The sequence below is a fragment of the Rhipicephalus sanguineus genome, chromosome 5 (assembly GCF_013339695.2).
Source record: "Rhipicephalus sanguineus isolate Rsan-2018 chromosome 5, BIME_Rsan_1.4, whole genome shotgun sequence".
Taxonomy (NCBI): domain Eukaryota; kingdom Metazoa; phylum Arthropoda; class Arachnida; order Ixodida; family Ixodidae; genus Rhipicephalus; species Rhipicephalus sanguineus.
In genome coordinates, this window is record NC_051180.1 from 108,717,504 (window position 1) to 108,744,293 (window position 26,790).

A 26,790-nucleotide genomic window follows, 5' to 3' on the forward strand; every position below is an offset into this window, starting at 1 on the left:
TAACACGAATACAAAGGCAAAGAACGTAACTGCGTCAAGGGTGCCTCGGCGACGCCAGCGCGGCCAGTCTACCTCTCTGGTATCGAGACGCTTAACCATGACCTCCGATATCACGTGCAATCTCGGAGTAAGCGCTAGTAAGTGTCGATCGTGAAGCATTACTTCTTTTCACCTCTCACAGACGGCGGCACCGCCCCGCTCTGCCCGCCGCGAAAGAGAAGGTGTGAAAGATATAAGGCGCGTCCGCGCCGTGCCTAGCATCTCTCGAGTTGGCTTAGTCGGTAGAGCGTCGGGCGCTTGCCGTCGCGGCCGCAACGTCGTGGGTTCGATTCCCAGCGGGGTATGTTTTTCTTGGTTTTTTTCTTTCTCACCTGTTGGCGTCCATTTTATCAACGTCATATCCGTGACGGATGTACTTGGTGGACCCCGGCATAAAACACTTTCGTGTTAAAAAAAAAAAAGCAGCGGGGACTTGCGGAGGGGGCACTGATCTCCGTCGGTGCAGTTCATTTGCGCGCCAACTGAGGGTCGCTGTTCTGCCAGATGGGGGAATTTAATTAACACTGCACCGCTTCCGCATTTTCCCTTCGCTGAACGGCGCGTGGCAATAACGCAGGCCTGGATAAAAACGGCTCAGTCCGAGATGTAGAGGCGTTCATTCCCCGTGCACGGATGCCACAACTCCCCTCACTCACACCCTCTTTCACCTACGCGCACGCTCTTTACAAAGCGCAAAACTCCCGAGAACCCCTCCCGCGTCTGCCCGCGATACGCCGTACAGACAATCGTCGACAGCCCTCTTGTCGAAATTTCGCAATTTCGTCAACAGCGCTTTCGTGGCGCGTATCGCACAGGTGGTGCTTTGCCATGGGCCGAGAATATTCCGCAGTTCTAAACTCGAGTACCGTTGAAGATGGCTTGTACATGCCGCGAGGCCTTAACCGACAAGATCAGACATGCCTACACCGCATAAGACGGAAAGTCGCCTATACGAACCACTTCGAGAGCAAGATTAAACTGTCTGACTGGCCAATATACATTCAATGTAACACTTCAGAAGACCTGCAACATGTTTTGTGTGACTGCAGACGATACAAATCAAAGACAAGCCCCGGTTTTTTTCATCAGTTCGTCTTCATATACGCTTCGACGTGAAAGGCGCGATGTAACGCGGCCCATTCCATTTCAGTCAGGGCGCAACAGCAACTGCAGTAAAGAAACAAAGAAACCTAGCGCAGGACGACAGCAGAGTTCCCGGCCAGAGTCAGAGACCTCCTATAATACGAACGCCAGTCTTGCAGCCGGGCATTTTGATGATGTGGAGTTCGCGGGCTTGCATGCAGCGAAAAAAAAAAAGTGTACTAAGAAGAGCTTGCACAATCTGTACATTTGCGAGAATGCTCACTCCTCTGATTCCCCGATTTGTCCCAGTAGCAAAGAAGACAAGTTGCGAAGTGCGAAAAGGGTGTTCTCGCTCGCAGAGAGACGAAGTTTGTTGCCGTCGACACCGCTGTGCGGCAGCGTACGAGAGGAGTGTCGGCTGTATCAGAGAAACGCGTGCGTGAAAGAAAGCGGCTCGAGTATAAGTAACGCTCGAAGAGAAATCCCCGCCGCGGCGCCTCCGTTCTCCCCTAAATTCAGAAAGTAGCAACAAAGAAAAAAGAGAGAAACGCGCAATGACGGTTCTTCCTTTTTCACGCTTCCGCGCAGACCCCTCGCGCCGGCGTGAGAGAGATAGCATATATTTAGGAATCAAAAAGAAAAATAGCATGCGCGTGCCGCGGTCTGCGGAGCACCGCTTTTTCTTCCTTACGCGAAGATAGAGAGAAAGAGGTGGGGAAAATTTAATTTAAGAGACGTCCTTCGCTGATACCGAGCCGTCGTTCTTCCTCCCCCGTTCCCGCGACCAAATTCAATTGCTCCGACGCGCGCTGCGCGAGAGCCGCGGCGCAGAAGAAGCCAACACGCTGGGCTTTTCGAGCTGCTGCCGCTTTTCAGAGTGGGTGACGTATACAACGCTCGCGCACCGTGCCCGTGAGTTCGAAATAGCAAACGGGCAGCAATGCATTCCGTCTATAGCTCGTTCGTAGCTTCGGGTAACCGGTGTTCCTCCGGGACCGTATTTGCGACCTCGACTCAACGACGAAGACGACCACTGGTCACGCCAGACTCCATTGCACTCTTCTTTTAAACGCCACTCCCGCAGTCCCAAGGCGGGGGCAAGTGCCACGCAAGACAAGACCTTATTCGATCTTCGCTATTACTTCAGTGGACCTGTGCAACCGGTGGGGACCTGTGTACTCCTGTGGACCTGTGCCGGCAAAAATCTCTGGTTTTCCAATAAAGAGTCCTTCTCTCTCTCTCTCGCTCTCTCTCCGACAGGTCGCGTCAGCACTTCGCTGTTACAGAGGTTCCGTATTGCATTAACTATACCACTATGATGTGTTTAGCATCTCGCGGTGCGAGAATGTCGGTTTCACTGCTTTACGTGCATGCAAGGCAGTGAAAGTTACATCAGTTACAAGTTTTATGAAGTCTAATTGATGCCTTACGCAAGGTGTTTACGCCTGAAGGGTGTACTCCGTGGGAGTAAACAAGGCCTAATGACAAGAATAATGAAGCAGGACTGTTTTCACACTAAACAGACACTTGGTTATGCACATTTAAAAACAGCTCTTTGCAAGCTTCCTCGCGCTGTCAGAGCAATCTGAAGCGAACAGTCGGATGTGCCAATAGTATCAACATTAGACGACAATACAGCTAACGCCCACACTCAACGCACACCACTAAAGCCCCATTCCCCGTAGTGAAACCTTTTGATAAAACATCAGAGAGACCAACCCAAACTTAGGGCTGTGCAGCGCTCACAAAAAGGGACAAGGAACAGAAGTACACAGGACAAGCGCTGTGCCGTGTACTTCTTCTGTTCCTTGTCCCTTTTTGTGAGCGCTGCATGCACAGCCCTAAGTATGAATCAATACCAACTCGCTCAATTTTCTCTTCTAAGACCAACCCAAACCATCATACTTTTGTTCACGCTTATATGCGGACGTATATGTTGTCACATTTTGGGGTGTAACGTGTCAAAGTAACGATCTGACTATGATGCACGCGATAGTGCAGAACTCCGGATTAAATAACCACCTAGAGTACTGTAGTGTGTCTTTGTGTTTCGCCCCCATCCAAATGCGGCCGTCGTAACCGGGAGTCGAACCCGCGTCCTGGAACGTAGCAGCGCGACAACGCCTAGCAACCACGGTGGGCGCCAGCTGTACATAAAATCCCAGTCATATTTGTTTCATGTCTGCATAGAGCACGTGAACAGAGCACTTCGAATAGTGCAGAATTGGAGTTTCGGACGAGCATGCGCTCTGAAAAGCCTCTCACTAAGCATGCACTGTCGAGTGAAAATTGCATCACTCGCCCCAAGGTGGAGCGCCATTACCATCCATCGATGTGAAAAGGCCACTAACTCCAGGAGATGCCTCGAGACAGGCGCAGTTGATACTGCACTGTCGGCAATTGAGCGAGAACATGCATTGTGATGGCGAACCAAATGCGAATGTTCGGAAAACTAATAAACACAGCAGCGAGCACTTTTTATTTCACACACTTAAAGAACAAGTACGAATAGAAAGAATTGCCCAGCACACGCGCAGCCCGCGTTCCCCTAGCCTAGCTCATGCTTCCTACCCTCATGAAACGAAGTTACCTCCCTCATTTCTGACAGCCCAAAACGTGTGCAGCAACGCGAAGTGATCGGAGAAATCATCGTTGCTGAAGTTTTCCCGAAACGACTGTCTCGTAAATTTAGTCGGCTCCGAACAAAAGCGGCGCGCGAACTCCGCGCAGTATATAAGAACATACTTCAACTATATACGTTGAAATTCACAAAGGAAAGCGTTTCAAAACCCTTGACGCGCATGCAGAGCGCGCGCGCACTTTATGAGCGCGTAACGACGTTTTCAAATCAACGCGAAGCACGCGCTTCAGAACGTGCCTCGCGCTCCGCATGCTGCAGTCGCGGGCCACCTGAAAGAAGTTTCCCGGTTTCCCACATTTCGCGAAAGCATCGTTCGCGCAAATTCTCTTCACGCTCAAAGCCGCGAACATCGAGCAACGAGGAAGTGAAGAGCAAGAAACGAACGGACAGATGAAACAAAAACACGGCACAAAGCTTTTCACGCGCAGGATACGATGCACGGTTAGCCGCAAGCGGAGAGCGCTTCCCGAACGCGCCAAGCGCGCAGCAGCCAGCTTTCCTCATTTCCCTATACTGTCTTCACTCGGTCCCATTTTTATTCCCCGCCGCTTCGCTTTTGTATTCCCGCCGTCTCGCAACAGCGGCTTCGCGAGCTTTTTCTCCCGAGTTGTTTTCCCAGCCCTCGCGGTTTCCATCCGGGTATACGCGTGCACCCTCGACGTTATACGGTAGCGCGTTACACCGCCTCACGAGTGCGTAAGGCAGTGAAACCTGCAGTCACGCGCCGCAAAATGCAACGTTGCGGCGCCACATTCTCCACGCCCGACTCCTCCTCACCAGGTTGTCCCCTATCCTCCCGTTTGTCTCATTCCTCTAGGAGCGGGATCCCTTTGATTCCCAAATCACACGCTCGGCAGGATACGTGCAGCAGAAGTCTCGAGCACCATTTCCCTCTCTATTTATATCTGCACACCAGCTTTAGCCCAAAGAGACGCGCGTGAACTCGGTCTCGTCAAGCGCTTGCATACAAGAACGCGAGAGAAGCACAGCGTTGTTATTATTATTTTTCTTTTTCTAGCTCGCCTCGTCCACTCCAGCTAGAAGCGAGAATGTAGCGAGAACGAAGTATGGGACGAAATATCCGCAAGCGGACAGTTAGTCGAGGAGTAGCAATGAGAGAAGATGCAAGACGTTTACTGAAGCGAAAGAAAAACGGGTTCGCTTCTTGCTTCTTCCCTGTGTTCATTCCGCGGGAAGAAACATAGTGCACGAGCGCTGCGGTTCACTGCTGAAGAACATGCCACAAGGGAGAACCCACTGCGTTCTCCTGACTTAAAAGCGTGCAGCGCTGTGCAATCTGCAGGTGACGCTATAGTTAACCGCAGTGCAACCCCTGCAAAAAGACTTCGGCCACACTCTAAAAACCCCTGCAACGTGACTTCGGCCACACTCTAAATAAAGTTTGGACCCCTTGTGTAGTCCTGCTTATCATCAACAATGATCTGGCCTGTCTTCGTTTCTTTTGTCGATAACTTGGCGCTTGCCCCTCTGCTGTCAAGAGTGATAATATGTAAACCTCGTAGCACGCAACCGTTCTCTACCTGAAGCTGCAGGGCGCAAAAGCAAGGAAAGGCACGCATTATAGATTACGCTCATTGTTGTGGGACGCGCCAAATATGCGCCAAAAGGTGCGAGTGTTTTTAGAGTGCACTGCTGAAGTTTACTCCTACTGAAGGATACAGCTTCGTGGATCTGGTCTCAAAGTGACTCAGGCTTTAATAGACGCCATATTGCAAGGCTCCCGATAATTTCGACCACCTGGGGTTCCTTAACGCGCACAAGCATCGCACAGTACACGGGCATCTAAGCATTTCAAGTATACATCGAAATGCGGTCGCCGCAACCGGGATCGAACCCGTGTCCTTCAGGTCAGCAACCGAGCACTGTAACCACTTAGCCACCGCGTAAGCAGCTCGGTGAATCTGTATACCGCAAACGACAGCAGCAAAAATAGCATGCAACCTCACTCAAAGGCCTTTATCCGAGGATAGCATTTAAAAAGAAAGATAATCTGGCCAATCGCAAAAGCCAGGACAAATACAATGAAGAAACGCGAATTAAGTGGCGTATTTAGTATGGCCTTATTCACCACCCCCAGGAAGTCATGGAAGCTGGGGAACATGAAACAGAAGTAGAGTACCAAGTCGGGCTAGTTGGTTTAGATTCATAATGACGACTAAAACTGCGCTAAAAACACAAAGGCAAAGACGAGGAAAACAGGACTGGCGCAATCTTGTTTTCCTCGTCTTTGTCTTTGTGTTTTTAGCGAAGTTTTAGTCGTCATTAAGAACATGAAACAATCGCAGGGCGGTCGGTAACAGGGAATTACAATAAAAAGCAGAAGTACGACGTTTACAATATAGCTTTTATCCGTAGCCACAAGGAGTGCATGTTGTTTAGGGAGTGTGGCACAACAGTACTCTTTTTTTTTTTGCTTGTGTTTTGCGAGTAAATAACGTCTACAAGCGTCGAAGGCTTCTTTCCTTCATTTCTTCCTGCTTCGTTTTCAGACAAAACAAGCAAAGAAAACATTCATACGCCAATCATCCTCAAGAGGGCAGCACACTTGTGCATCGCGTCCTGCTCTGCCAAGCCACCACAGGCACTGGCCACGTTACCTGGTCACTGTCCGGCTCGACATCAGTCCACGCGGCGTAGCAAGCTTTGTGTTCATCCGTATACCTTTAACAGTGTTGCACGGTTCTGTTAAGACACGAGCCCAAAAAGAGTACTGCGGCAGAGGGCCTGGCGCTGTGTGCACGCGCCAGTTGAGCGCCAGAATGAGAGGCTGCGCAGAACGGACGAGTGAACAGCGGGAATGGCAGAGAACAGCCATGTTCCTCTAGGACACAGTGCTCAAAGCTTTGTGGCATCCCTGTACCATCTCAGTATTCCTTTTTTTTTATTTCCTTTGAGTACTTTAGCTAAGACTTCCACTTCACAGCGGCAGAAAGAGACAAGAGCGGTACAAGCAGCTAGCCTCTTAGGTGTTGCAAGCTCGGATAAGATTTATTTACGTTCTCCTTAAAGGCTGCAGCAGCTCCCGATGGTGTAACCACGTCATGGTGCAAGACAGCCGGCGAAAAGGTCAGAATACGACAAAAATCTGGACACGAAAACAAACGAAAGAGTAAGTTGGAGCATGGAACTGCCTCTTATCTGTTCCGCTAGAGTGAAGACTGTCTTGAGTGCACTTTCGCTGCGAAAAAAAAAAAAGAGGTAACTGTAGATATCCAGGGCATTGGGAAACGTGGGCGACCAGTGGCAACGGACGTCAAAGGAAAATCAGTTTTGCCAAGGACCGTAGCTTACTTAAACAAACCAAGAAAGGAAGCCAGGGATTTGCAGCGAGAGGCCGGAGGTCGTGTCTCTGCTGGAGATAAGGGTGCCGTCAACTGCATACGCGAAGAAAAAGCAAAAGGGTTGCTAGAACGCGGCGTGTATATAAGGGAACGTTTCTGTGGCACTCAGTTGAAGTCACAGTTTTCTTTTACACTTTCTTCCTTTTTTCTTTTGCGTATAAGAAACTTTCCTTTCAAACGTGTTGCCCCTTGGCGCATATTCTTTCTATAGAAAGCAACCGCACCTATTCAAACTTACATATAACCAGAAATAAAGGTGGTGTGTAGTGAGATTGATAGTATAACGCGACGAGAGCCCGTTTCACAAAGAGAAAAAAAAAAGTGAGCACGACTCGGCTGTGCTTCATCGCATGAGCCCCCGGAAAGAGCATAGCCGGGCGCATAGAAACTAAAGGAAAAAAAAAGGGGGGGGGAGGAGGTGAATAAATGAAAGCGAAAGGAATACGGGTGACACAAAGACCGGCCACCCTCGGGCACTTTCCTATCTTGACTTCTTTGAGACGCGGGTGAAGTCATAGCGGAGAATCCCGAATGTTCAAGCGCTGTTTACACAAGCAGCAAAGGGAAAACGAATCCCTCGAGCAAGAAAAAAAAAAAAAAGATTGCAGACTCAGTCGTGGCTGAAGAGATACTATGTGTACAAAAACCAAGACGACGACTCGCAAAGGGCCTCACAGCCGTGCGTCTTAGAAAGTCCCTGTACAAGAAATGGAGGCGGGAACCGCTCTGAAAGGGAGCGGTTCTGGTGTCATTCCCCCGAGACACTGTTGCGTCATTCATGCGCGCAAAAATAAATAAATAAATAAATAAAAAAGCGCCCGGGCGCTAAAGCTGCAAGAAACGGAAAGGAATTAACGGATAAACAGTATAGTAACAGTGCAGTAGCATTATCTAGGATTGGCCCTTTACGCTAATAGAACACATCTGTGATGTTATGGTGGTTTGTCGGGCGAGTTGACTCGTATAAAGAGACGATTTCGTAAGGAATCGAACGCTAAGTAGGGAAACGTCTGAGTCAGCTTCTTGAGAAAGTCAGCGCCATTTGCGAAACTCAGACGATCCGTTAAGGTATGTTTCACCACTTGGGGGTACCTGCAATCATCGTGAACCTGTTTTTATTTATTTCGTTATGTACGGCCCCTCCAGCTTTTCTTCTTACTCTTGCGATTCTTCCATGCATTTCCCTTATTTTTCTCTATCTCTCTTGTGATTCGTCTTTTTTTCTTAGACATCGCTTAAAAGATCAGTCTTTCTTGATGTACAGTTATGTGAAAATTCCTTCGTACGACATCGGGTGGAGCAATCGTAGTCAGAAAGACCCCGATCTACAGGGTTTTTAACTACAAATCCCAGAAGCCTCGCTCTCTTCGCAGGCATAGATATCGCGGCAATATATAATAGCAGTCACTGGCGTAGCAAGGGGAAGGGTTCAATCCCCTCTCCCCTCCCGATATTTTCTTCCAATTTCGCACGCGTATATATACAAGCACACGCGTACGAACATCCATAAATGGTGGTTGAACCGCTCCCTCCTTCCCTCCCAAAGATTTTCTGGCTACGCCCCTGATAGCAGGACTCCCGAGAACTGCGCAGATGCTCCAGTAGTGCGTTTGGACCAGTGTTCTCACCAATGTGCTGAGACGTAAAAGCTACCCTTGCTCGAGCGCCTACAGCAAGCTACTCGTGACGTTATCTAGTCAAAGCACGGTATATTCGCCTAGGATAATATTAAATCGCACACCCCGTTTCCGAAAAAAAAAATTATATTACAGAAGTCTTATACACATCAACAAATCGAACACTTGAAGAAGAGCACCGTGAAATAAAATCACGTGACTAAGTCTTATTCTCACGTGACACTTTGTTACTCTCACTTAATACGAAAGTAAAATTTGTCATTGTCTCCTCTAATTCACTTCTCCTTTTTCATGTGATCGTCGTATACATATGAGGTCTTTATGAGCCCTTTTTTTTCTGCATTGTAGTAAATACTGAACACTGAACTTCAAGGGCTTATACGCACACTCTGTTTTCCTAGCATTTCCCGAGTTTCTTTAAGATGCATTTACATCCTGTTGCTCCTTAGTTTGACATTATCTTGCTCAGAACAGTGTTTGTTCTGACTGTTCCTGCATTCCTGACGCTATATTTTGTAAAGGTGACCCCTACACTCTTCCCAATTAATCGTAAATGCGGGATCAAACCACCGCGCATGCGCGAAGTCCCTTTTTTTGTTCACTATCGAGTTCTCCCCTTTAGATTTTTATATACGCGTGCGGTAAACATTACTTTGGTTGTTGTCGGCTAACAGTATATCGTCAAAGCCTCCCCTCCTTCATGACTACGCCGCTATGTCATACACATATGATACGAATTCACATAGGAACATACGGGTTTTCCCAGGATATCCCCACATGTCCATGGGCGATCACTGAATACCGGTCATAGAGATATTTTCTTGTACAGTGTAAAGACCACCCCCCTCCCAAGTGCGGATTTCTACATTACCTTGGGTATTCGCTCGCTGACTCGTTAGTCTGTTACGAGCAGTGTAATTAAGAACTGATTTGTTTTCCCTTGCATCGCAGTTGCGCACATACCGGTGGGATGGATGACTGGCCGTACACCTGGGCGCTTATTCCAGTCGCCAGGCCATTAGCGGCTCGGCTAGTGGTGAGGCACGCACAACACGCTTACATGAAGCAGCAGTCAGCGGACGTTGCTTACCTGCAAAAGATGAAACAAAGCAAGCGTTTGTTTTAGGTAGACGTTCAAGAAGCATACTTGGCATTATTTATTTATTTATTTATTTATTTATTTATTTATTTATTTATTTATTTATTTATTTATTTAGTACTATATGCCAGCCATAAAGTTGAACTATGACATGGCAAGACAACACAGTAAGCAATATAAATTACTTGCGTGCTGAAAATTAAGCAACACAAGAAATCGTCCTCCCACATCTCCGTGCGAAGAAATGGTGTGCTGGACACCTGTGGCAGCATTTATTTTCCTGCACATTAATTGTGCTGCGTTTCAATTACCCACAATGATAAACGTATATGCTTTCTCTGGCCGCGTTGCGCCTGTCATCCCGGGTACAGAAGAAATCAAGGCGTTTATTAAAGGCGCTAGAGTCGAAACATGACTGGTTCATTGAAAGAAGTTAATCAATCAGTTTCTCCGAATAAAAAAGAACACATCATTAATAAAATCCTTAGGCCTACCACCCTTTAGGTCTACTGCAGTAGGATGACATCACCCAGCGATGTAAAATTAAACTTACATTGTCCCAGCTGACACCATATCCTATGCTTCCGTATATCCTCGTTTCACCTTGCCCCGCCACGGTGGTCTACTGGTTATGGCGCTCGACTGCTGACCCGAAGGTCGCAGGATCGAATCACGACCGCGGCGGCTGCATTTTAGATGGAGGCGAAAATGTTTGAGGCCCGTCTACCTATAGATGTAGGCGCGCGTTGAGAACCCCTGGTGGTCGAAATTTCCGGAGCCCTCCACTACGGCATTTCACATAATCATATCGTGGTTTTGGGTCGTAAAACCCCAGGTATTATTATGTATTATTATTCGTTTCAGGTTTCACCACACATACACTACGTTCTTTCCTGCCGTCCACACGCTTTCATTCCCTTGACAACTATTCTGGTACTCAGACGCCGTACGCGTTACGTCAGAGTTATTCAATCACACAAGTTGCGAAACTCCACACAAGCTTCATGAATCAGAACACGCCATCGATCAAAGTCGCGGAGGTCTGCTTATGACTCTACCTGTCGGCTGACGAAACGAACTAAAAATTGACATTTTTTCGTGTTTTCCGTCACACAAAAGCGCAAGCTTGATGAATCGAGCAGTGTGTTTACGTTTGCGGTTTCCCTTTTTCGCAAGCTCTGCTGCGGCCACAGAAGGATTTGACCTTCCTTGAGAGCACTTCTCATAAATCTGGCCGAGTTGACTCGTGCAGTGACAGCGAGGACTGCAGCGATGCGGTGCGTTTCCTGCCGTTGCTCACAGGTGGTGCGTCGATCGGTTCTATAACCTCCGAATATTTGTCTATGGGCATGTCAGGGTTGCTGAACGGAATTTCGCAAGTGGTACGATTGAAAAACTACGGCCTCGCATTACCTGTAAACCTAAATTTCTTTTTATCAACCTCAGCTAGAAACAACATCACGGCTACCTCCGTTTTGCTCTCTGATCAGCGTTACTCTCTGCCTGTCTCCTAACATCACGCCATTCGCTGATATCAAAACAACACTGGAACGTGCACATCACCGTGAGGTATAACTTCATAAGACTGCAACCTCTTCACCACATGCAGCGATTCATCGTATACGTAGAGTCAACGTCTAAACTTAAGGGACCACGAGACACAAGAAAAAGCTGAATATTCCCACTGCTTCGGCAGGCAGCCTTGATTTTAGAATTCCGGCATGTTCTTAAACGCGCCAACAACACGTACTGTGCAGTTATACCGAATAAAGCCACAGATTGCTGGAAAATTCCGTTTTCTCAGACCTAGTGGACCCTAAACTTTCGACGCCGACTGTAAGTGCGGCTCTTCCTATCAGGAAGTCATCAACGCGCCCATGAGATATCAACGGAGGGCGGGCTGTCATGAATACGACTGAAACGAGTTGACCCTCTCGTCGGGGCTCTTATATACACCACTGTATCTCGCACAATGGTTGTTTTCTGGTAGGCGTGTCCTCCTTTGCTTCCTCCTATACGCCGCTGTGGGAACCAGCGCATCTGCGATGTGTGCGAATCTGAAACGCGCTTCGCAACTGCATGATAAGTCCGCAAGCCTGGACGCGAGCTCAGCTGACGATCCCCCACAACGCGCGTTCATCGTCCACATAGAATCACGCGCGTGCCGAGCTGCGAGGCTCACCCAGCGATGGCGATCGTATCGGAGGCGGGGCTCGGCGTTGTTTCTGAGTGCGCGTGCTATACTCCGAGAACCGGTTCAATGCGTTTAAACGCTGTAATTATATATGCGCTCATGTATGCATATATGTCTTCCGTATCGCGAGCGCCTCGTATGCAGGCCCGTATCACTGTACACAAAATTGCGCTCTATATGCATTCAAAAGAAGAATTCGCGAGACGCGCCGTCTACTGCGACGGCAACTACAAGTATGCATATTCAAACGGGAACAAGCGCGCTCGGCTTTGTATATATCCACGCGCATTAAGCTTTCTGATACTTCGCTCAATTAGGGTCCCGAGCGCGCCGCGGAGGGTCATATCATTAAACGAAGCTCGCGCATGAATCAGAGACAAAAGGTATAATTAAACCTCGCGATATTATTATGTGCAGCGCTTGTATAGATAGAACGTAGGACAGCATATATAGAACCTTTTAAAACGGCTACGAGCGAGCTTTCCTACAAATAAAACGCGGAGAAGACAGCCCGCTGCGCTTTACTCCTTAGCTGGAATATGAACGCATGAGCTTTTTGGCCTCTGTGAACAGAGCGCTAAATGTAAATGAGTGATCGCCAGAACGAAGCGACTGTCAGCATCGGTAGCGTAGCCAGAAATTTTTTCGGGAAGGAAAGAGGAGGGGGGGGGGGAGGATTTGAACACCCCCCTGGCTATACATTAGTCGGCATTGCCGTACACACGTGCTAATGTAGGATGGAACAGAATGGAACAACTTTATTTAGGTCCTTCGTGTGACCTTTAATTACTTGTATTTTTCTTGCGCGCTCGCTAGCGATTTTTGACATTTTTGAATGTTTGCAGCGCGGATTAAAGAACATAGAGAAACGGTCGAAGGTGCCAAGGAAAGGGGGGGGGGGGGAGAGCGGTGAAGGAGCTTGAATATACAATAGCTCGCCCAATATTCAACATTACATCTACATTGGATGGGTTTCGGTGCCGCCATATCGGGCTGTTAACCTTGCCGTTTTGTACCTTTAAGAACTAAACTAACGGCGCTTTATACGGCCGACGCATACGCATGAAAACGGTTGGGCTGGTGCATTCCACGTTTGATGACCTCAATTCACGTCGGGATATATAAAAATAATAAAACATTTGTTTAACGGCCCAAGGTGGCGGCGCCCAGGTGTCTTACGCAAAAATTTATTTCTTGTACTGCATCAGCCTCTTCTTCGCAGCTCTTTTGAGAGCGAGATAGGTAATCTGCAGCACAGATAGGCAACGGTGGCCCTTTGCACTGTTTTATCGGCGCTGACGAGCGAATCGATGCTTCAAAACGACAGCGGCGTTAACGGCGCCTTCGCCACCGCCACCGCTATCCGAGACGACACGAATGTCCTGCCCGCCGAACACTCGTTCGCGCCATTATGAGTTGAGGAGGCTTTCGAGAGCATACAGATAAGGCTTGCGGGAATTCGCGTTCAACGCGAGAGAAAGACGCGCGGAAACATATATACAAAACACCGGTCGCGACGATAGCGACATGTACAAAAGGCACGAAGTGCAACGCGAGAAAAATGAAAAGGCAAAGCGTTGGCTCTCGCAAACAGCTGCGAGCGGACACCCGCGGTGTAACGCAATGAACAGCAAAACGTCATTTCGTCTAAGCCTCCTGCATCAGTCGTTCTTGAAGGCGCGAGACGCTCAGCTGCCCGGGTAGCTCAGTCGGTAGAGCGTTAGGCTTTTAACCTAACGGTCCAGGGTTCGAGCCCCTGCTCGGGCGGGCGCATTTTTTATTTTTGTTCCTAAATGATTATTTATTACATTAGAGAAACGAAGTAACCACTGAAGTGCTCACTAACGCTTTCGTTCAACTGCGTCAATTTGTTTTCGATTTGTGTGTATGGTTTGCGTGTGTTTCAATTTATTTATTTATTTATTTATTTATTTATTTATTTATTTATTTATTTATTTATTTACCCACCATGCCAAACACGCAACATATTTTTTTTTTCGCCGCTTCTTCTTCTCTTAATTCAAGGCAGTGGGTGGAGTTTATTGATGGAACAAAGAAATTTCTATACGTACAAACTTTCTTGCAGAATGGCTGGTTCATGTTCAACTACTGGCGTGCTGTGCAAGTACAGAAGAAAGACATATAAAGGATTTAAAAAAAAAGGACGAAGTTGCGCTCTATCCTCTCTGTTTCTTTCTTTTTTTTTCTTTTAGTGCTTGCGCGGCACGTCAGTAGTGCGTAGGTATACGTAGTACGTACATTTCAACCTTTATTTGGCAGCATAAGTGTTCGTTCAGCCATAAAAACTGAACTCGAGCTTCACAGTCTGGCGATCAATAAGTGCTGCGTCTAGCAAGACGCAGACGGAGACTTATGACACGCCATACCCTCTGCTTTTAATATTCTCTCTCCCTTATTGCACAGCTTTCTAAAGTAAAAGTTGTTTCGTCGAACTCTGCTCGGTAAGCATATATTTTTTCCTCCGTAAAGAAAGAAAAATACTAAGCAGAACAAGATTATCCGGTAATTAAACGACATCTGACAGCGTTTCTCTGAACCCAACACGAGGCAGCCCGTATATAAACGAAGCATCAACACTCTCGGGTGTCACACCACTCTGGTCGCAGAAGGAGGTAGCGCCTTTGGCACTGACGCCGCCCCGCTTAAGCGATGCCGTCACGCTGGGACGTGGTCTCTAAATAAGGCGGCCAGCGCGGTCGGAGAAGCGATGCAGCACAGACCGTCTCTTCTTCACCCTCGATTGACTGCCTGCCTCGCGCCCAAATATGGGGCTGTCCCGAAAGGGGTATACACACACATATATACACAGCCTCGAATAACGTGAGACATACACGAACACACAGCTCCAAAAGGCAAAGTCGCGAGAAACGTATCAGAAACAGAAAAAAAAAAAACTGCCAAGATAGATTACTTCCGGAGGCGCTCGAAAGAAGCCACCGTGAACAAACAAGGAGAGTGCGAAAAAAAAATAAATATATGAAATAGGAAGGCTGCGAGGATGCAAGCACACACACACACACACAAGCACGCACACACGCACACACACAAACTCACGCGCGTGAGCGTCTCTGTCCAACGGAGCTCCGCGCCGCGTATTTTCTGCCTCACCGCACGAAGCAACCGGGATGCCACGTGCAGATGAAAAGAGAACGAATGATGATCATGCACGCGCGTCCAAACACACACGCGTGCGTCGTGCACGTGGTTCTCCTGTGCACGACTCACGAATGTCAACGTCGACGACGTCGCCGGGAGAAAAAAAAGAAAAAAAGCTCCGACGACAACGGCTCGCTCCTCATCCGCCGTACGTGGCTTCCACGATCAGATCGCGCAAGCGCGTCAGAGCCTCCCACAAACAGCCGCCGCACTAAACACAGTCCTTCATTTACTACACGGTTCGACGACACTGCCGACGAGAGGGCGCGCGCGCGCGCGCCCGCGGAAGCGGAAGTCGACTTCGCCGCACGACCGTGCGCACAGGAGTCGCACTTTGTGCGCGACTGCTGTCTGAAAAGCTTTAGTTTGTGCACAGAGCCGTTGTTGTCGGAGCGGGGTGTACACCGGCCGAACGTGCAACGGCGGCAGCTTTTAAACAGAGGTGGAGGGAGGGCACGCATGTCGTGACGGACGACAGCCCGCTGCGTTCACAACCTGCGACGCGCAACGCATGATCGGAGAACACAGCGTTCGCCTTTGTGCCCAGTCGCACGAATAACTGACGTCTAGGAAACGCTGGAGTTTGCGAGATTATGTATACTATAAAGTGAGCGTGTACACGACACGCGGCCGCGGGTCACGAGCTGACGCTGAAAACAGAGTCGGCGACATTTTTTTTTTTTTTCGGCTGCGACTTGGTGCTCGCTAAGCGCGTGGACTGCCTGACACGAGCCCGCATAGCTGGCAATGCAGTTTCTAAAAGTTGACTCCTAGGAACCGACAAAGCGACGGCTACGCGGTGGGCCGGTGTTGAGACTCAGGCGATGCGTTGAACTATAGTCACACGCCATCTAATTGTTTAATTACTGAAAACTTGCAGTCACGTTAATTAGAGAACGTGCGGCCGGGCAAACGAGGAAGCAGCCCGCGAGCGTTTTCGCTTCGCTCCTATACGCGCACGGACTTCACATCTATCGCTAATTTTGTCCAAACAAGTGGTGCCGTCGGCGCTGAGCTGGTTTCACAGAGTACCACTATGCTGACAAATCTGAAGAATCAACAGCGGCGGTATGTATAGCAGACGTTGGCCCTGAATGTTATCACCGGCCAAATTCCACAATAAACAAACAGTATGCCACGTTGTTTGCCGCGAAACAGCTGCCCACAGCAACGGTAAATAACAGCAACGATACAAGACTAAATGCGATAAAGCAGCCGATGCTATATACGGAGTTCTGCAAGCGGGCGCTCTATAGCCATCGCTATAGCGCTCAATCAATGACATCGCGCAAGAAACGAAATTGCTTCGAAAACGGCGGCTATTCGCAATGCCCATAGACTGTCGCGCCACCGAGCGGAATTCAGGAGCGTCCTCTCGAGGAGGGTTAGTAGACGACAAAATGGCGGCACTATGCAGTCGCTCCCTTGTTCGGCTGTGCTAGCCTCAGTGTTAACGCGTTGGCAAGAAAGGAACACTACGACTTTGCATGTTCCCTGCATCAGTGAACAAACCGGGCCCTCCGTGACACGAGAAATCTGATTCGTTCTTGCGAGACGCGAAGTTTTCGTGAAAATACGTGGCAACTCGCGCTTTCAATGCTAGCCCACAGTGTACACATACTATCAGCTTCGCGAGGCTTTCTGTAGCCACGTAGGTAAGTTAAATGTTATCGTCTGACATATTCAGTTGAAGCTCACCCTGTTTTACTTGCATATATAATTGGTCAGTGTTTCTTGTAGTGCATGAGTCCCATAACACTGTACGCGGGAGGGAGGTCGCGCGGGCTCGCGATGTGCTCATGTATAACTGAGCGATCTCAAGTTGGCGATACATTAAAATAGGGCCTCTATCCTTTGTCAGCAAAGCGCTGTTACGAATCGTGCGAGCGACGTTTCAATCATTCGAGGATGCGTCTGCTCGACGCCTTCGGGGAGCGAACGCTTTCCATCCACGCCGTCCTTCGCCAGTGTGTTGGGTTTCATAGCCACCGCTGCGCCGCTTGTTTTTGTACGTTTGTTGATAGGTGGCAGCACACTGCAAGCGATTTGCTTGTTGACCGGTCCGAGAGCAAAACCGGCAAAACGTTCTCCGCGCCCAGACGTCTGTCTAATTGTAAACGTGGTGACGCGGAGTGGTCGAAGTCGTTCGGCGGAGGAAATTCTTCAGATTGCTTTCAGCAGTGATGTTGAAAGAAACCATCTTGACGACGAGGATTTTTCACAGGACGTAGAAGACTGTGAAAGCACCGAGAGTGACAGCGACGATGAACCACCAGCTGCTAACTCACGAGGAGCGAGTTGCACTTAACGTCCCCTCGTGCGTTAATGTTCTTTCACGCTCGTAAGTCACTTTGATTGTATTTAATGTATAATATCCTTGAGCGAGATCAAAATAAAAGCATAGTTCCTCTTGTGCATCGCATGTATCACAATTATTGTGGATATTATGGAGCGCCGCATGCCGCCAACACGCTCGAGCTCGACCAACGAAGCGAAATGGTTAGAGCGATGGAACGTGCAGTCACGGCCACAATCCACGCCTCTCGCCGAACTTCTTCGACGTTGCGAAAAGCATACGTGTTTATTCTTTTCGATATTCATGTTTCGATCGTGCTGATCGAACCTGCAACATGCGAGTGAAGTACACACGGCTAGAGTCTCAGCATGGCTGTGACACAAGCGCTACTGAATGGCATGTTAAATGCTTGTGTTCCGTTGAAGACGTAACTCCGCGTTTTCGACTGCGCAAGTAATGACGACGGGGTATTATCACAGAACACTTTTATGTTTGCAAGCCACCATCACGCGCAGCAGCGATGGCGCTACTCGCTGGCGGCCTACTACTGCGGCAAATCCGTTAGGCAGGCTCGGTACGTACTACCTCGGAGTGCCGTTCAGCTCATACGTCAATTCTAGTTCATGCAGGTTTATGTAGCACGCACAGGATTTCGCAAAGCATCGTTATGCACGGTAACTGAGCTGAAATATAACCTTTCACTTCGCAGCAAATAATTAGGTGGTGAGTACTAGCACTTTCCATGGTTTGGGAAAGTATTTTAGTCTCATATCCATTTCAGCGCAGCTCATGACTTCATCCGGTGAAAGTGGCACGGTCCGTACGTACGCACGTCCTATCTGTTCCTATGCTAACAAACGGGTTGACCCTCCTCCTGGCGCCATATTGAAAAGCACGGCGCGCCACCTATAGTTCGTGGGCATTGCGAATACGTGTCTGTACCCTCAGTCGTGTTTTTCTGTTTATTTTTTTTCGCCTGGTGCAAGATTTTCGCCGCCTCTGTCGACTCAAATAAGATTTGAAAGAGAAGCGCACTTTGAAGATATCGCGCCATTTCGTAAGCACCTAGGCAAAATTTGACAGAAAAGACGAAAACGCCCCTCCAACATTTACGGAGGAGTAATCTCAGAACGACCACTGCACCTCGAATCCGAAACTACCCAGAGACTCGTGTCCATAGCTCAATTTCCCAAATCAAATATAGAGCTTCGTAAACAAATACAGTTATAGTTTCCAGACAGTTAGCCCGATTCGGACGCGCAAGCGTTGCGAGTTCCATTGTTCATAAAATACACTCTTAGAGTGTACGTGTCCCGATTCCGAAAGGCCATAATCAAAACTTCATTACACCGGCTCAAATTGAAGCGTACCCTTAGGACACTTCAGCGATCCAGGAAAGCTTGTTTGAAGTGGGCCTAATATCTAAGCCCTGTTGTTCATCGAGCGCAATCTCAGCGTTAAAACAGCGTGATTTCAATCCAGTCTGCATCACAACGCCTCTGAGTAAACAATTACAGCGCATACTGTGAAGTCGCTTTGAATGGCTCGACGTGCATGAAGTGCGCTATGTTTCGCAATGACTCGGCACCGGGACGAATGTCATCGTGTATTCCGGTGCGAGATACAGTATGCAGCGCGAGCGCGCTTTCGTGCGGGCAAATGTATACCCAGACGTTAATTTCAGGCCGTTTATTTCCTCCTTCTCGTTGTTTATTCGTCTAGTGTTCATATATGCACTTTCAAGAGGCGTTAAAGAAATGTTTCGACAGTGTCGCGTCAACCTCGCCGAAGGTTTTCCCCACCCACATGCCATAGACGTCAGACTCTGGAGTTTCCAAGATGTGTGGCGCCACCTGTCGGAGAAGTATTGAGTAGTGCACAGACCGACTCTCTCGCACAGTTTGCTATGGGACCAGGTGCAACTAGCAAGTGCGAAACAACGATTGAGCTTAATATCGCGTGTGTTTGCGCATTTAGCACTCAGAACGAGAGCTGTGAATTGCTCTCCGCCAGTCGGACGCGCCACCGAGCCGTCGTGAAGTGCTTGCTGGATCACTCGCCTGAACGACGGCGAAAACAGCAGCAGACGAGAGCCCTCCGCACGCTACGAAGAAGCTCCGCAAAAGACGCACTGTTGCGTTGTGAATTGCCACGGACGTAAAAGACTGAATAACAACGTTCAGTTTACCGATTTCCATAGTTGTCGTACGAAGAAGAAAGGCAAGAGCGCTGGATACGGGCCGTTGCGAGCGTGTTGGGTAAGCGAAGTACCCGCGTTCTCCACAGCCGGTGGCATGAATGTGTGGCTCTGCTGTTGTTTTGCGTAGCCCTTATGCAAAACCGTGGTAACCTTGACTATGAAGCTCAGCAGAGGCTCTGACCGCGGTGCTTGTCGTGTAACACGAAGTGAGCAGCTAGAGGTAGACTGGAGACGCGTGATGCGCACACCGCGACGAGTTGGTCGTCACAACACAGCATCGCGGACGTATGTACGTTTTGAAGGCTCAGAGTTCTGGTTCTAACTAGCTAACACCACGTGCGTCATACAAGTAAATCGCAGAATGTTGGTCGTGACCCCCTTCAGGTTTGTTTCGCCCGTGTCCTCCGCGGTTGCTGTAGCTATCTCGGAGGCCACGGTTTTGCCTTTGGTTGTACCCCGCGAAAGTGGACACGCACGTATCCCCATTTGCAGTACATACAAACGGAAGACGACCGTCAAGAGACCATTTGAGGATGCGTAATAAAACACTCCAATGCACAGGAAGCGAGAGATGAATTAAGGGAGAATGCAACTGAAAAGGCGGAAATCGCCGGAGCCATTCGCCCCTGATGAACCGAGTTTTGCACCACTGATCGTAAGATGCATAGCTAAGTAAATTGATCGTGTATGTAGGTACTTTATCGCTGTGGCATACGTATATACCCGATTTTAACGCATTTGGGCTGAGAACGGATGTCGGAGGGCTTGCCTCGAATTCGGTGTCGTGTGATGCTCGCTTGTACTTGCGAGTTGCAGCGCGCGGAAATAACTAAAACTTATTTTGCATTGTACTCGCAGTTCGCTTTGATCAGCTTCCTTTGTTTCTGAAGCGTGGATTGGCGGAAGAAGCTTTCCAGGTCCTTGATTTTCAGGAAACCGCGCCTCGACACCAACGAAAGAGGAGGATTATATTGCGGCCTATGCACATTCGCTTGCGGGCGGCTCTCTTTGCACTACCCAGTTAGTGCCAGGGCTACGATGAGGGCGCTGGTGGCGGTGTTTTTCGCAGCGCCGCCTGGGCAGAGTCTGACGTCTATAGAACGTTTCAACAATCGATTGTGAAGCGCTTCAAATGACCAATATCTACAGATACGAACATTCGCAGCTAGCATTTCTGGATGCAGCTTTGATAGTAGCCGACACGTCAGGTGCCGGTACGTTGAAGTTGTCATGTTAAAACAAACAGGGAGTCACAACATGCAAAAGCCGCAGCGCTACATACATCAGTTATGCACCGTCACTCTAAATATAAATATCTAGAGAGAGAATTCAATGCATAGAAAAGCGGAAACGTCGCCCTGGTTTATAGCCGCCTTTGGGTTGGTACACGTATACACTGGGGATGAAGAGTTATGATGAAGAGAAGGAAGTCCAAACACACCGCAACTCGCGAAGGCTGAAGCACCTCTGAGGCCTCGCGCCTAGCTTAATGACTTGTAAGTGGGCCAGAGCGGCACATATAATCAGAGCTACGTTGTTCGTGTCAGGCCAAGGGCGTACGCCGTAATACGCGCGCAGTACACATCAAAGCCGTCTTCTCAAGCTTTCGGCGGCCTGACGAGAGCGTTGTCTTGTCCGTAAAACACACGGCAACTCCTGTGCCGTGCCAAGCGTGCGACGCGGCAACTTCCGAGGAGGGGCAAGATGCGACCGCGGATACGACTCCTCGCGCGGGGCGAAGTGGAAGACGCGGTCCGCGCTTGGACGCCTCCGGTTCCCCCGAGATGCGCCTCCGTCGCTCGCACATCCGGTGCCGCCGCTGTGCATGTGCGACAAGCATGCGGCACCACGCACGCGCGAGCCTGGCGGGGAGCCAAAGGAGCCGCCGCTTAATTAGGAATAACGGGCAGAGGCACGCGCGCGCCACTGAATGCAGGAAAAGGGACGTGAGGGCATCGCAGCCTCGCAGCTGCGTCTTCTCTAAATACGCGCTCTCGTCCGCCGAGATTCAAATCGGCAACGTTCTTTCGAGCTGGGACTGAAATCCCGACAGGATATTTCTTTTTTTTTCCGCGTGTGCGAAATTTAGCGTCATTAATCAGCTGCGGGGCAGGCAGCGATTGAGGTTCTGCTCAAGCACATATGTGTAAGATGAACTGGTCAATTCAAGCTCTCATCCTAAAGTGACTGCTATGACGTTGTCAGAAGATTATACGAGAAACCGATGCCGATATATATATATAGGCGCAGCATCGCCGTACTGCCTTCGTTTGCCGCAAACGGCAGTGGACGTTATTTAAAGGCTTAAGTACAGGTAATAATCTGCAGATGCAGCGATATATATAGTCCAATTCGTCATCTTGACAGTCCCGATCGCTTCACAAGTTTGCTATACGGTCTCTCTTCCCGACAAGTTCACAAGGGCATTGACGTAATTTGACAGTTATCCAGAATAGTGCCGCGTGCACTTGTGCTTAGCCAGGGCAATGACTTCTTTCCAGCTGGTCCCTGATTGGAGCAATGAAAACCTAAACAGGTGAACTTTTACGTCCGTATAAACGTTGCTGTTCACGTCAAGTGTCAATGCTCAAGGTAATTACATGTTAGCTCGGCCGTCTGACGATCCCCACCGCTACTTCCTATATAGGCCAGAGGCACCACCACAGCGTTACGCGCATTGACTTGTTTAGAGTTGCACTTTGATGTACCTTTCTCTAGCTAATGCCTAGCTATATAATCCTACGTTATCGGGATGTTTGGAAATGTAGGCTGCGAAGTCTGTGCGTTTCAAGAGACGATGGCGCACCTTTGCTATCGCTGTCTCTTTACTACACCAAGAAAACGTCCTTAAATCCACGCTCGAGTTCCTCTGAAAGAGCTGGCGGTTTTACACTGTTAGGACGGTTTTTCTTCTCTCTTAATCTGCCTCCATCTTTCCTGCGTTTGCATTAGACCCAATGCAGTGTAGCCAACCGGACTGTAAGACCGGTGAACCTCTATGTCTTTGTTCTCTTCATTTCTCTCTCTCTCTCGATCCTGCAAGCTTCAAGATACCCCACTCTTTCGTCCTCGCTCAACCTCTGTCCCTTCCGCCCGCTTCTATCTTCATCGTGCGAGGAATAAAACTTCACCGGACGCAGGAGTAGAAACAAAGAAAACAAAGGGCAGTTAATTTTCCTTTCAGGCGCATTACTGCTCAGCCACGCGCACGCATCCATTTGCTGCCCGCCCCTGTCACGCACAGGTAGTTACCGAACACTTAACCACGCTTCAACGGTCCACGGGCAGACCAGAAAAATGACGAGAAAGTAAACGAGCAGCATGTCTTGGGAAAGGAGAAAAGATGTGGGGACGAAGGGCAGTTACGTTCAATGCACGGCCAAAACTGCGCGGGCACGTCACTCGTTGTTCCAGGGAGGTGGGGTATGGTATACAGTAAAGAGCGGGCGGGACGCGCGCCCGACGTCACTCTGCTGCCGACCACCATCCCCTCTCGAGCAGGGTTGCCAGGTACTCGAAGAACAACCCGCCAAATTATGGCGCATTAATAGCCCAAAAGTAGCCAAACGTAGCCCATAAAAATAGCCCAAAATAGCCAAAGACAATAAATCCAGACAAAACGTTTTTATTTATTATTCACTGACACAGAACGAGTTTGTACATGAAAGAACTGAATGTACAATGTATTAAGAAAGAGATCAAGCATGTAAAACAAGTGCAAGGGAAAAAAATATAGCTTAAGAGTATACGTTGTTGGGCTAGTTGGTTCATAATCTTCAAAATTTCTGAATTTTCTGAATAAAGCTTAGTTGCGAGTAGCGCCTGTCCTGTACATCAGTGTTCCTTCTTAGTCCGTGTCGATTTTCGCGCTAGCCAATTTTGAAGGAAAAAAATATGGTTACATGAAAAACTTGTCGAGTGGCATTTAAACGTTGCTTTGGTTAGGACACCCCACCCACACGTCGAAATGGTCTCACTTCCATCCTTTCTGGGTGGCCACACATATGCAAACACTTCTTCCAAGCGCAAGAGAAAGAACCGCGTCGCTTGTGCACTACACAAATGTTTCAATATGTGCGCATGCCTCGTATGCACGCTTTCGGCTAGAAAGGTGGCGCTATCGGAAGACGGTGCGGCCATTGAGAGTCGTTTAATTACAAGCAGAGGTGGTGCGAATATGGAGGCACTTAAACGTTGCTTTAGTTAAGACCCCCCCCCCCCCCCATGTGCACACATAGAAATGGTCTCGCTTCTATCCTCTCTGGGTGGCCACACATACGCTAACACTTCTAAGCGCAAGTGAAAGAACCGTCGCTTGTGCACTACACAAATGTTCCAACATGTGTGCATGCCTCGTATGCACGCTTTCGGCTAAAAAGGTGGCGCTATCGGAAGACGGAGCGGCCATTGAGAGTCGTTTAATTACAAGCAGAGGCAGACCGCCCCATACACACACATAGAAATGGTCTCGCTTCCATCCTCTGTGGGTGGCCACACATATGCTAACACTTCTTCTAAGCGCAAGTAAAAGAACCGTCGCTTGTGCACTACACAAATGTTCCAACATGTGTGCATGCCTCTAAAGTTGTATGCGTGCTGTCGGCTAGGAAGGTGGCACTTAAGTTTACCCAGCCCGCAACAGGTTGCACGGTGTTGCATTGTCGTCCTTCCGCGGCGTCGGCGATGGTCAAAAGATACAAAAGGCGTGGGCAGAGAAAAGGCGCTCTTTTGCAGTGAGCCGCCCATATGCACGCAATTACACACGCTGCTTGCTTGAGAATGCACGGGTATTCGTGTCTTGTTGTTGGTAGTGTTTGTTGATTTATTTGTTTTCTTTTAACTGGGGCCACAATGTCATAGTCAGTTTCCGGTAAAGAAAGTCCTCCCTTTTTGTTGTCCACAAAACTAGGATTTGACACTCACGCACGCTCGAAAAGGCCCTCTTGTTCCCTCCCCAGCGAGGAGGAAGCTGTGCGCTGTCCCGATGCATCGACAAAAGGACTCACGCTTCCCTCCCTTGCACCCCCACCCCCCGTAACTATATGTCATGGGGCCGTCGCTACTATGGTTCAGTAAAGATAAGAAAAAAAAGGAAGTGCTTCTCGTTGTGGGGGCACGGCTCAGAGAGACACACAACACGACTACTGAAAGCCCGCGGGTCGCACATTTCGTTCCCGCTTCATCCTTTCCGAGAGAGGGACAAGATGCACAACGACCCCAGCACCCCCCTACCCTCGCCCTTTTCTTCCTTTTTTTCTTTAGGTGTAAAACACGCGTTGCTTTTTTTCTCGCTCTGCCCGGTCAGAAAGAAGGCGCGCGAAATGTCTATCGATGCACATTCACAACAATCTTGAAGCTAAACAACCACCAAGGGGTAGAAAAGACAATGAAATACGAGTTTTTTGAACGAAGCCAGAAAATAGCCCAAATATAGCCAAATAGCCAAAGATGAAAAATCCCGCCAACTCGAAAAAAAAGTAGCCCAATTTGGCTATTTATAGCCCAACCTGGCAACCCTGCTCTCGAGCGCTCAACAATCATCTCGAAACTAGTGCACGCTGTCCCGCACACAGCGTCGCAGTAGTTCTGAGCAGTGCACGCCGGAACGAACTCGCATTACAGTTGTGCACGCGGGCAGCGGGCAACGGCCAGACAACCGAAAGTCAGCTGGTGCCGGCATGTGCTCTGTTTTTTGTTCTGTTTTTGTTTTTTGTCGCCTAGGAGAAATCGGCGCATACCTACAAGGGAGACTGGCCACACTGTCAATGACAAAGCGAAATTTAAACGCTATTCAACATTAAAAAGAAAGAGAAGGAGGAAACGCGATGTACAGTACGGTCCACTGTTAAAGGGAACACTCGAATGAGCAACTTTCATTTTGTTGGCCCCTTAACGGCTAGTGGATGCAGAAAGATTGTTCGTGCACGTTACTAGTCTATCATAAGGGTTCCGAACTATCAATCAACAATAGTGTTACGCAAATCTAAGCCACTATGCTTTTGTATGAGAGCGAAATCCGGACATACACGAAACGCAAGTGTTCCCTTTAACAGTGGACCCGTCTGTACATAAAAGTGAAAGAGGTCAAAGGATTCAGAAATCCATAGATAAAAGATAGAAAAAAAGAAGAAGAAAAAATTAATTGTTTCCAGCGGTCGGAAGCACTAGCAGCGTAACGTTCGGGTTGCTTGAATGAATTTATGAAGCGCAGTTAGGATAGCACTGCGGCTTAACTCTCATTATGTGAACTAGCTGCACGACTCAACTCTTCTTTCTTTTCTTCTTTTCTGCGCTGGAAATGCGGAGCGGGAGCTGCATAAGCAAGCAATTCACGAGATTTCTTAGCTGGGTCAGCTGGTTCACGAACGTTATGGTAGAACAGCGCAAAACACGGGACAATGAAACACACACAGGAACCAAAGCTGTGGTTTGCGTGTGTCCCGTATTTTGCGCTGTTATAACAAGCCATTCACCTGCACGACGTCCATGAATGAGGACGACCGTTATGTATATATCAATATGTATCCAAAGTAAATCGCGCATGCTGGGCACGAAAGAAGAAAATAAATACAGATATTTTTTTTTTATTTACTCCAGCATGCTCCGTAGTGCCCTGTAGAATCTTGCGTGCCTTAACAGGTCTCCGGTATGTCTTGCTCACCACAGTGAGCTATAAAGCTTCTCGCAGTGTTCTGGGTGGGTGTGGTTGCTGTTAGGCAATGAAAACAAGTGGCGCTATTTTCTACAGCCCGTAGGGAAGCACGGCTCAGCACAACCGAGAAGGGTGTAAGGTAATGAGATAATAAAAGGGAAAGGGTATACTGTACGCGCAAAGTACACTTTCGTACTTCCAATCGCTAATGGAATGTGTCGGTAAACGCGCAAACGCGAATGTGCCAGATCTAATTGGAGCACGCACAGACCTCGCGAGTGTTTGCGTATACTATAATGCCGTACCGCACGGCCATCTTTTCGCCCTGCGGCAATCGTCGACCACAGCGGCAAAATGTATGCACTTGTCCGCCATACGAACTACGTGCCTAGATAATTAAAACGTTCAGC

The 26,790-nt window shown here is 48.7% G+C and overlaps 1 protein-coding gene and 1 non-coding gene across 7 annotated transcripts in view; one reads left to right on the forward strand and one right to left on the reverse strand.

The window, feature by feature from the left end:
* The window catches only part of LOC119394107 (neogenin), a 577,826-nt gene that overhangs the window by 505,171 nt on the left and 45,865 nt on the right, over nucleotides 1-26,790 (reverse strand). The gene's annotated exons all lie outside the window — the stretch shown is intronic.
* Trnak-uuu (transfer RNA lysine (anticodon UUU)) lies at nucleotides 13,750-13,822 on the forward strand. The gene has a single exon. It is a non-coding gene; the product is annotated as a tRNA-Lys (tRNA).